Below are 9,235 nucleotides of genomic sequence, written 5' to 3' on the forward strand. Positions count from 1 at the left end.
AAGCAGCAAAGGTCACATTTCTAACCCCCTGGTGCAAGGGCTCAGTTTAAAGCAGCATTAGGAATTTGAAATCCAGTTGGACTGCAATCTATATTCAAGTCAACTCACTGAGCGGTACTGTGTAGAAGGTGTTTCCTGGTCACGTTCAGTCCCACTAGATGAGTTCAGGGACACAGTGGGATTACAAACCCTCAATAATAGTACCAACATACAGGAGATGAAACTTTAAAATGTTCTGAAACTCAAGTCTTATGCATCAAGCGTTAACAGTAAACAAGCAGAAAGAGAATATGAATGCAGGTGTATGTGTCATAGTCAACAAAAAAATATGAACATTCCTAACATGGCTAGGAAGTTCCTAGCATCCTAACACCTTATCGCTGCTTCTAAGCGCTATGCTAAACATTAACAGAAAATAGCTCTTAAATCAAGGGGCATATTCACAACGTCACTCTCAGTGACACTGCAGTGGCAATAGGGGCTTTGACTTATTTACAAGGCAGCGTTAAGCCACCTAATGTTGCTTAATGCTGTACTCAGCGTGAAAGGAGAGGACAATGGGTGTTGCTGTGGGCATTCCACTGCAACACCCATTGATTTTGACGCTGACCCCTATTTACAAGGGTGGTGTAAATAGGAGGCAGCACGAAAATTAAGACCACGGAAAACCTGATCTTAAACAGGCAAAACGAGGAGAAATTTGTATTTATCCTCGTTATTTCTGTTTTCATGTGTGCGGCTTTGTGCGGCATACATAGAAACAGCAAAAGGCCATTGATTGTTTATGTGCAGGAAGGTGACCTTTTCTGCACATAAACAATTTTTAAAAAATAACGTTTTGCAACTTCTAAGTGTGTTGCATTAGGCAACACACATAAAATTTACAAACGCCATTTATAGATTGTTTATGTGCAGGAAGGGAGGCCGTCATGCACATAAACAATCTTCCCCTCAACGGAGACACCCTTGCATTATGGTGCAAGGGTGCTTGCGTTGGCGCTAGGCTGCTACATTTACCCCAGCACGGAGGAAATGCAGGGCTGCACCACATTATTTCTTAAGCCAAGGAGGCTAATGCCGTGCTCCGCCACTTCATTGTAAATATGCCCCCAAGTTTCATACGATGCATCTCATAGCCATTCTGAAGCACACCTCTTGCATAAGAATGATCAGCAGTGCTCGGCTCCAGGAACAGCTCAGACTGAGGATAGTTGATGCTGCAAACCAGATCAGCTTCTAGCTTCATAGTTCTGTCGTGAGACCCTTCGAATTAACAATCAGATACCTTGGTTTATATATATATATATATCCTTAAGTATATGGGTGTGTGAGTATCTGTGTGTGTGAGGGAGATGCAATTTGAGTAGCTATATTGGTGAATGAGAGGGCGTGTCAGTGGCTCTACGGGTGAGTGAGTGGTGGTGTCAGTGGCTCTCTGGGAGGGTATCTGGATGTGTAGTGACTGTATGGGTGAGTGAGTGGATATCTGAATGGCTATATGAGTGAGTGACTGGGTGTGTAAGTGGCTGTATGAATGAGTGAGTGGGTGTTTGGTTAAGAGAGTTGGTGTGTGAGCAGCTGTATCAGAGAGTGAGTGTCTGTGTGAATTGCTGTAGGGGTGACTGAGCGTATGCGTGAGTGCTTGTATGTATGTGTGAATGGATATGAAGTGATTATGTGGGTGTGTGAGTGCTTGTAAGAGTGAGTCAGTAGCTGTATCGATGAGCGAGGGTATGTGGAGTGACGGTGTAGGTAAATAAGTGGGTGTGTGAGTAGTTGTACGTGTGAGTGTGTGGCTATGTGAGTGACTGTTCATCTGAGTGGCTTGTATGTGTGGATGTATGGCTGAGTGAATGGTTGTGTGAATGGCTGTACTACGCATGGGTGTGAGTACCTCTATGGAGGAGTGAGTGGGTATATGAAAACTCATCTGAGTCTGTGAATGGGTATGTCACTGGTTGCGTTTCCATGGTAATAAAAGGGGGCGTGAGTAGTTCTATTCATGATGTCCCCTGAGGCATTTCCCTGTTTTTGTGTGTGCTGCAGAAAGCAGCACGCATAGAAAGAGGAATAAACAAGAACAAATTAAGATATTTCTCATCATAACACTTCAAATGGGGATGTGTAGCATTTCAACACCTTCCCAGGTTTACCTGTAACGTAAAATTGGAAATGCACCAAAATCTATGGGTGGATGCATGGGACATCCACACTCCACCCATGGATTGCCACCCTGAGGCAGGGTAGCCCAGCGATGTGTTGTACGACTCTGGATTTATCATGCCATGCAGTGCCATTCAAGATGGCCTTACACAGATTGATATTTGAACGTAAGAGTTGTGTAGCTCTTGCGACCCGTGGCGTGGCGGAAGGGTGAGCAACTCTTTAATAAATATGCCCCAAAGCTCTACTAGTAGAAACTATCCCCCACCTCTAAATAAGGTTGCCTAACTGCGAGTTTGGAGGGGTGGAAATGAAAATGAGCATAAATCAAATACAGTTTTCGCACACTCTGCCATATTCTCAAAGAGTGGCTAAATAACGTAAACTGACCTTTAAAATTCATCTTTAGTATTGGCATACAATTGTCTTGGTCTCGTGGGGCCTCCATCCCTTGAGGAGCACACACTCATCCAAATCCTAAGAAGGGAGCATTAATTGACCACTCATAATGAGGGCCTGGGTAAGAACTGATAGTAATAGTGTGCTCAAATACAGGGGTGAGTGCAATTTGTACTCATCTCAAAGGTGCTGTTATGTACTCAGAGTCAAACATTATTTGCACCTGTTTTTATATTTACATTGGTGTGTATCTTGCTCTGAACTATTGTGTGTGTTTAGATGCTTCACACTGAGTTGTTTCCTCTTGCATAAGGTACACTTGGAGCATGTATTCAATATAATATACAATGGTTTTAGTTTGTTGAATTTTAATTTTGTAATTTCATGGAAAATGTAAACGCATTTCTATTACTGTATATTTGTGTATTTTTTTGTTACAGTACATTGTCAGGTGCTGTCTTTAGAGAGTTAGCCTGTGTAGGTAGTTATACCTGATAATTGTATGACTTAGTTGCACTTTTTAAGCTTTGCAAAACTGCTACAAACATGAGCTAACATATTAAAATCCCCTATTTCTGTGTACAGCAAGAGACAGAAGAGCTTGGATTCCTTCGTTCTCTGCAATTATAAAAGGGACGATTATTGGACCACTCATTCCAGCATGGTAAGCAAGGGGTCGCACGATAGAACCAGAAGTAGGTAAATGTAATCATATCATATATGCTTCATGATACCACTTTCCCTTCTAAATGAACCCATTTTGTGGTAAGAGCAAAGGGATCCCCTCATTTTGTGGTTGGAGCAGCAGGGTCACTTTGATCTCACTAACTATATTGGGTCACTACCTGGGGTGAATATGGGGACCATCCTGTGAAGGGCCAAATGTTCCATTCACATATGGCTACTGCTGTTGGAAACAGGACATAGTTTTAGATGGTGTAGTTGATTGAATTACAGCAATATATTATCCATTATTGAACATTATAATTGAGCAGTAAAAACCCACAAAACTACATTAAGCTTTTTTCCAAAACTACACTTTGAATTGTTAGGGAGAGAGCTGCAACCACCATGAAGACCAGAACCATAGCCACCTCACTGATCAAATATGCTCTCTGAGGTTCAAATTGTTAAATTGGCAACGTTTTCTGTTTCCCAGGATCACAAGAGCTGGATGATACACTGCCACCCACAAAAACAAGGAACAATTAGTGGCTAGCATGATCTGCACCTTTGCTTTTCAAAAACAAATTGTAGTTGCATTAATTAGTTCCAACTTTCAAATCATGTTTCAAGAATAGGCCTCCTTAGCATACAAAATAAACAACAACTTTAAATTGATTAAGTCTCTGATATTGCCTTTATGGAAAAAGATAAAATATAGTGTTTGAGGGGGAAATGAAAAAGTGAAATAAATATCAGCAAATTTGGGGAGCATTTAAAGCAGAGTGGTATTATCTAACTTCTAGTTGAAGCAGAGTCTGGCTACTCGGTTCAGAAACCTCTAGAGGTTCGTATTTTTTAAGTGGCCCATTCTTCTGGGGTTATTAAGAGTTATGGTGGGTGGTCTGCCATCTACCAGCAGGGTGGAGGTCATACATTGAGCCAACTTGGCAGAATACCGCTAGCCATATATAGAAATCCCTCCTTGCCTGGTGCAGACCTCAGTGCATTGAGAGGTGCCACCGCCACTTTGATGGCTACTTTGAAGGCACTGTAAATCTGCTGAGCAGCCGCCATGTTTCAGCTGGCCTCTTAGCTACCCTTTGTTTCAAAACTAACTCCCAAAGTGGGGGTTTGTATTTGAAAAACAGAAGACTAATAGCCCAAACACTCTGGGAATTTGCTCCCAGGGTATGGGGTCAATTTAAAAAAAATCTGTTGGGCAACCAGGCAATTCCTGGTGGTCCCAAACACGGAAATGTATGTGCAAGATTGCTTGCTCTCAATAGCACAAAAGGTCCGAGATATTTATAACAATGGCTGGATATCTGTTGGATTATTGGTCTAATGTTTTACCAGGGAGGCCTTCATTAGCCTTATTCTGGCTGCTCATCCAACTCTAAATAGAGAGGACTGGCAATCAGTTTGATGAACAGGGTACACCACCACCGTTGTGGCAGGGTATCCTATCCACTAAATTCTAAATGGCCAGATCCATATTTAGGGGTCGATTAGGATCGCGGACGGACTTGAGTCCGTCCGCGACCCCAGAGTATGAGGGAACGTCCGCATGGGCTGCGGCGTTCCCTCATGTGCGATTAGGATGTGACCGCCACCCTGGCGGTCACATCCTGGATATTTAACATTGCGGCGGGTGCTGCTTGAAGCAGCACCCGCCGCAATGTTAAAAGTGCATGTGTAACATTTACATGCACAAAGCGGCAGGCATCGCACGGTGCCTGCCGCATTGTGCATGTAAATGCTGGGGGGTACCATAGGTACCCCCCATGTGCACCCCCCACCCACCAACACCCTGGGGGCCCGCAACGGGCCCCCAAAATCAAAAGTACACATGCTTTTCCACGGCGGAAAAACCGCCGCGGAAAAGCATGTTTTCAAATGCTTCCTAATTTGGCCGGCGGTGTCTGATAGACACTGCCAGCCAAATGAGAGCTTTTCCGCCGCGGTTGTAATCCGACCGCGGCGGAAAAGCAGCGGACAGAAACCAAGACCCACCAGCCATCGTAATGTGGCGGTGGGTCTTTGGTGAGCCCGCAATGGATTTTCCGCCTCCTCCGGGCCGGAGGTGGCTTCCGCCGGCCCGGAGGAGGCGGAAAATCCTCCATCCTAATCGGCCCCTAAATGTTATGACTCTAGTAAAGGATGACAGGCTGTTTAGTGCTCCTAGCCAGACAAACCTGTTAACCATTACATTTGCAGCCACAACCATGGTTTGGGAATTCTAAATGAATCATTCATTTGAGATTCAAAAACAAAATATATAGAGGAAAACTCTAATGTTAAGGGACTTACTATCCTCAATTACAAAGTGCACACAGCTGAATCTACTACACAGCCTACCATATTATTGACAATTCTGTTTCTTAAAACCCTGGCCGCAGTAGCTCCTCCTGCCATGTTCTCTATTTCTCCTATCACCAACACTTAGACATCTATCTGCAGAGTTCACCTGTTAGCCTGCCTCTATCCAATCAACCCAGCCCTCTAATTGATCTACTGCTCCCCGTTCTTCATCATTCTCTTTATTGGTTTGGTGCTAGTTTTGTGTTATGTAAATTCACATACATACATTCAAGAATCCCTTGAAAAGTGCCCTTTGCAAGGGAGCCTTTGACGTTTTTTCAGACATCACCAGACTTACCAGAGAGATTGAGCCCTACTCATTCCACAAATGCTCCACCAAGACTGTTCATGAACAGAATCCAAAAGCTGCAGATCTCTGACTTGTAACTGGCCTTAAATCTACCTGGTATCGCACATATGGTCAAGACACCCCACAGACCATCAAATCTGCAATTCACTGTTTAAGTAATGTACATACATAAATGCAGGCATCAGTCACTCTACCTACAAGTGCAATTTGCAACTACATTTATAATACAGTGGTTGACTCAGTTTGAGAGATGGATACTTGCAAAGGATGATGCAAAATGAGGTTTGTGCAAGATTTATAAATATGATGCAGTCAATTCATGAAATGCAGGATAGAAGTGCTGAGAACAGGAATTGGGGCAATAACTGACTGGCAGATAATGGAATGACATGTTCAGCAGCTAGTGCACCCAGAGAAGCAATGAAGGAAACTCTTTTAAAGATAGCAGTAAATTGGAACTACATTCCAGCCCGAATATATCCAGTGCTTAATTTGAGCCTTTGGTTTCCGCTGCTCGGAACCAGCACTTAATTGTCAAATCTGGCCCTTGTGACAATCTGCTAAATGGAGGAACTGAAAGGCTAATTTAGAGATGACCAAAACAACAGTTAGTTATTAATTCAATATACATTAAAAATGACTGCTACCTGCCACACTAGCCATTCTAGGCAAAAATGAGATGAACATGTCTGAGTATTTTGGCAACCAAACTGAGGGAGATCACTTGTCCAAGGTACTTGAGGGTGCTTAAAATCACTTGATCAGAACAATGGAATTGATAAGTGAAGCCCAAATTTGGGAAGTTATTAGAAATGCATTAAAGAAGTTGTTGTGTGACTCTTTAGAATTACACTAAGTGAAGATCCACGAGTTCCATCAACCCCTAAGTACTGAAACAATATACTGGACATTTTTTGGCTCCTGATGGTCGGTGCCGGCTGTTTGCATTTTCTAAAAATTAAATTAAAAGATTTTGACCCACAATTACATAATACAACAGTTAGACTGCACCCTCACCGCAAATAGTACCCACCACAAGATTTGCAAAGACCAAAACACCTTTTGCTGCTACCTATAATATGTTTTGTTTTCAGGAACATGATGGCCTGTTATTACCTGCTAATTACTATTAATATTTTTTTTTATCCACAGATTTCCATGACGTGAAATGTAAACTCAATGAGGCTGTCACTCTCTACCAGCTTTTATTAAATTCATTGGCTGGCGAAATAAATAATAAATCATATTGAGATCTATCCTGAATGTGTTTTTGTGTTCTTTTGTGTCAGACAGTGGGAATCACAAGATCAATCCATGATATCACTTTAGAGTTTCAGAAGACGCATCAAAATACACCTTGTTTATTACCATGTATCTAATTATTTAATCATCTTTGATGCTTTTGTGTTTCATTCACATTCTTTTCTTTTAGGTTGGTGCCATCATGCATGCATCAGAATGCGACCAATATGCAGTGCATTTTGTACGCTATGCAAAGCACCACATTAACCCAAGATCAAATATACAAGGAAATGGTTCCGAACTAATCTTAAAGGTGTGCCCAATGAACAATCTATTGAGAAAAAAATTCCAATGTACATGTGTATGGCTCGTTTTCACAAAAGCGTGTGTGTAATAGCCAAAGCACTGACAAAAGCAGACAAATGTCAATGTCATGTAGACCCCATGCTTGCAAAACCATCAACTCATATTTATTTTTGGTGATCAAAAAAATGACATTTGGATACCAGAAAAGCCACAGTGTGTAGTGGGTCAGTTTCATAATGTCCAATGACAGCGATACCAATATTTCTTGAAAAATTCAACTCTATATTTTAAATCACTATGCCATCCTTTTATCATCCAATATTACATTATTCAGTATTACAGTAACTCACAAAAATGTAAAATCATATAACAATGGAAAATAAGCCAGTTCATGACAGCTGACTGAACAAAATTTATTTTATGCAGGTTACCTTATCCAATTTGACATTTTAATCCTCCTTTATACCCTCCCTCATCATATGTAACACTCTGTAGAGAAAGACACACATTGCTCACTATTATACAGAGCACAGAAAACCCCTACGGTCCAAAAATAAAGATCAAATTACTTAACTTATGTAACACTATTTCTGGTGAATATCTATTTTGTAGTGATTTTTGTTGCAAGTTCATTGAGCAACCATTTTGGTAGTAAAGACAAATATTTGTTTATGTATAAAAAGAAGAACAAAGGAGAGAGTAAGGAAGAGAATAGGAAAAATAGTAGAGAGAAGAAGGAAGATGAGGGAGAGATGGAAAAAGCAGGAGGAAGAAAAATTAAGACTGTGGTGAGTGCAAAGAGATGAAATGAGTTAAACGTAACTAGCATAGAACAGTTGTAAACATTTGGAGTATGATACAATATGTATTATATGTTCACCAAATATAACATTCCACCAAGTAAATACAGATAATTTAGAGAAATCTTTCCAATAAGAAAGTATTACTTTAAAAGTAAGTGCAATAAAAAGATCTAACAATAGAGGTATATTAGGTAAATTATCATTATGAGGTTAAAGAGAATCTAAGAAAACATTCTGCAATGCAAGCAGAACTGTACATTGAAAAGTATTTAAGCATTTAGACCAAATTAATATGCAGAAAGCTTTACCATGGCAACAATTACATAACAAATGAACCAAAGTGACATTATGATTTGAACGAGGCCAGCATAGAAGAGAATGTGTCAAACTTTGCAATATGTTCTGGGGTAATAGCAGTGTTTATTTGTATATAAAAAAGACTACTCGCATAATGTTAGCAGCACTAGAAGTTTTGAATGGTTTAATCCACATTTTACCCCAAAATAATAGAGTGAACGAAATAGCTAAGTTGTCTTCCCATAACTGTTACAAAGTACTTTTAGATCTAGTGCAATTTGGATATATATAAGTTTATAAATGAGAGCAGCCTTGGGAATAGAGCCATGTAAAAGTTTGTCTAGCGATGCATTCAGTAGAGGTGGTAATGGCCAGGAGTCATATGGTACAAAAAATAGCTTTGTCATTCCAATGTTTAAAATGTTTCCAATGTTCAAAATAAAATGATCTTTGCATATACTAAGATATTTATTATACCAAACCGAGGAACACAAGAAACACTGCTGGAATGTAAATCTATCAAAAAGTATTCTATTTAATAAAAATTGTGCAAAAGTACAATTTGACATGTGAACAGTGTTGCTAAAAGCAAAGTAATTAAATAGAGAATGTTCAAAAGTAATCCAAATTGGTGAAGGTTGATCTTGGAAGCCATAAGCCAGAGCACAACACTGTTGAATTAAAAGAG

The 9,235-nt window shown here is 40.4% G+C and overlaps 1 long non-coding RNA gene across 1 annotated transcript in view; it reads left to right on the forward strand.

Annotated features, from left to right (window-relative positions):
* Positions 1-7,155, forward strand: part of LOC147661069 (uncharacterized) — a 268,931-nt gene extending 261,776 nt beyond the window's left edge. Inside the window, exons 5-6 of the long non-coding RNA XR_015306029.1 lie at positions 3,148-3,226; positions 7,052-7,155. This is a non-coding gene — a long non-coding RNA (uncharacterized LOC147661069). The remainder of the gene's footprint in view (positions 1-3,147; positions 3,227-7,051) is intronic.
* Positions 7,156-9,235: the final 2,080 nt, after the last annotated feature.

Source organism: Lissotriton vulgaris, unplaced genomic scaffold, assembly GCF_964263255.1.
Source record: "Lissotriton vulgaris unplaced genomic scaffold, aLisVul1.2 SCAFFOLD_456, whole genome shotgun sequence".
NCBI lineage: Eukaryota > Metazoa > Chordata > Amphibia > Caudata > Salamandridae > Lissotriton > Lissotriton vulgaris.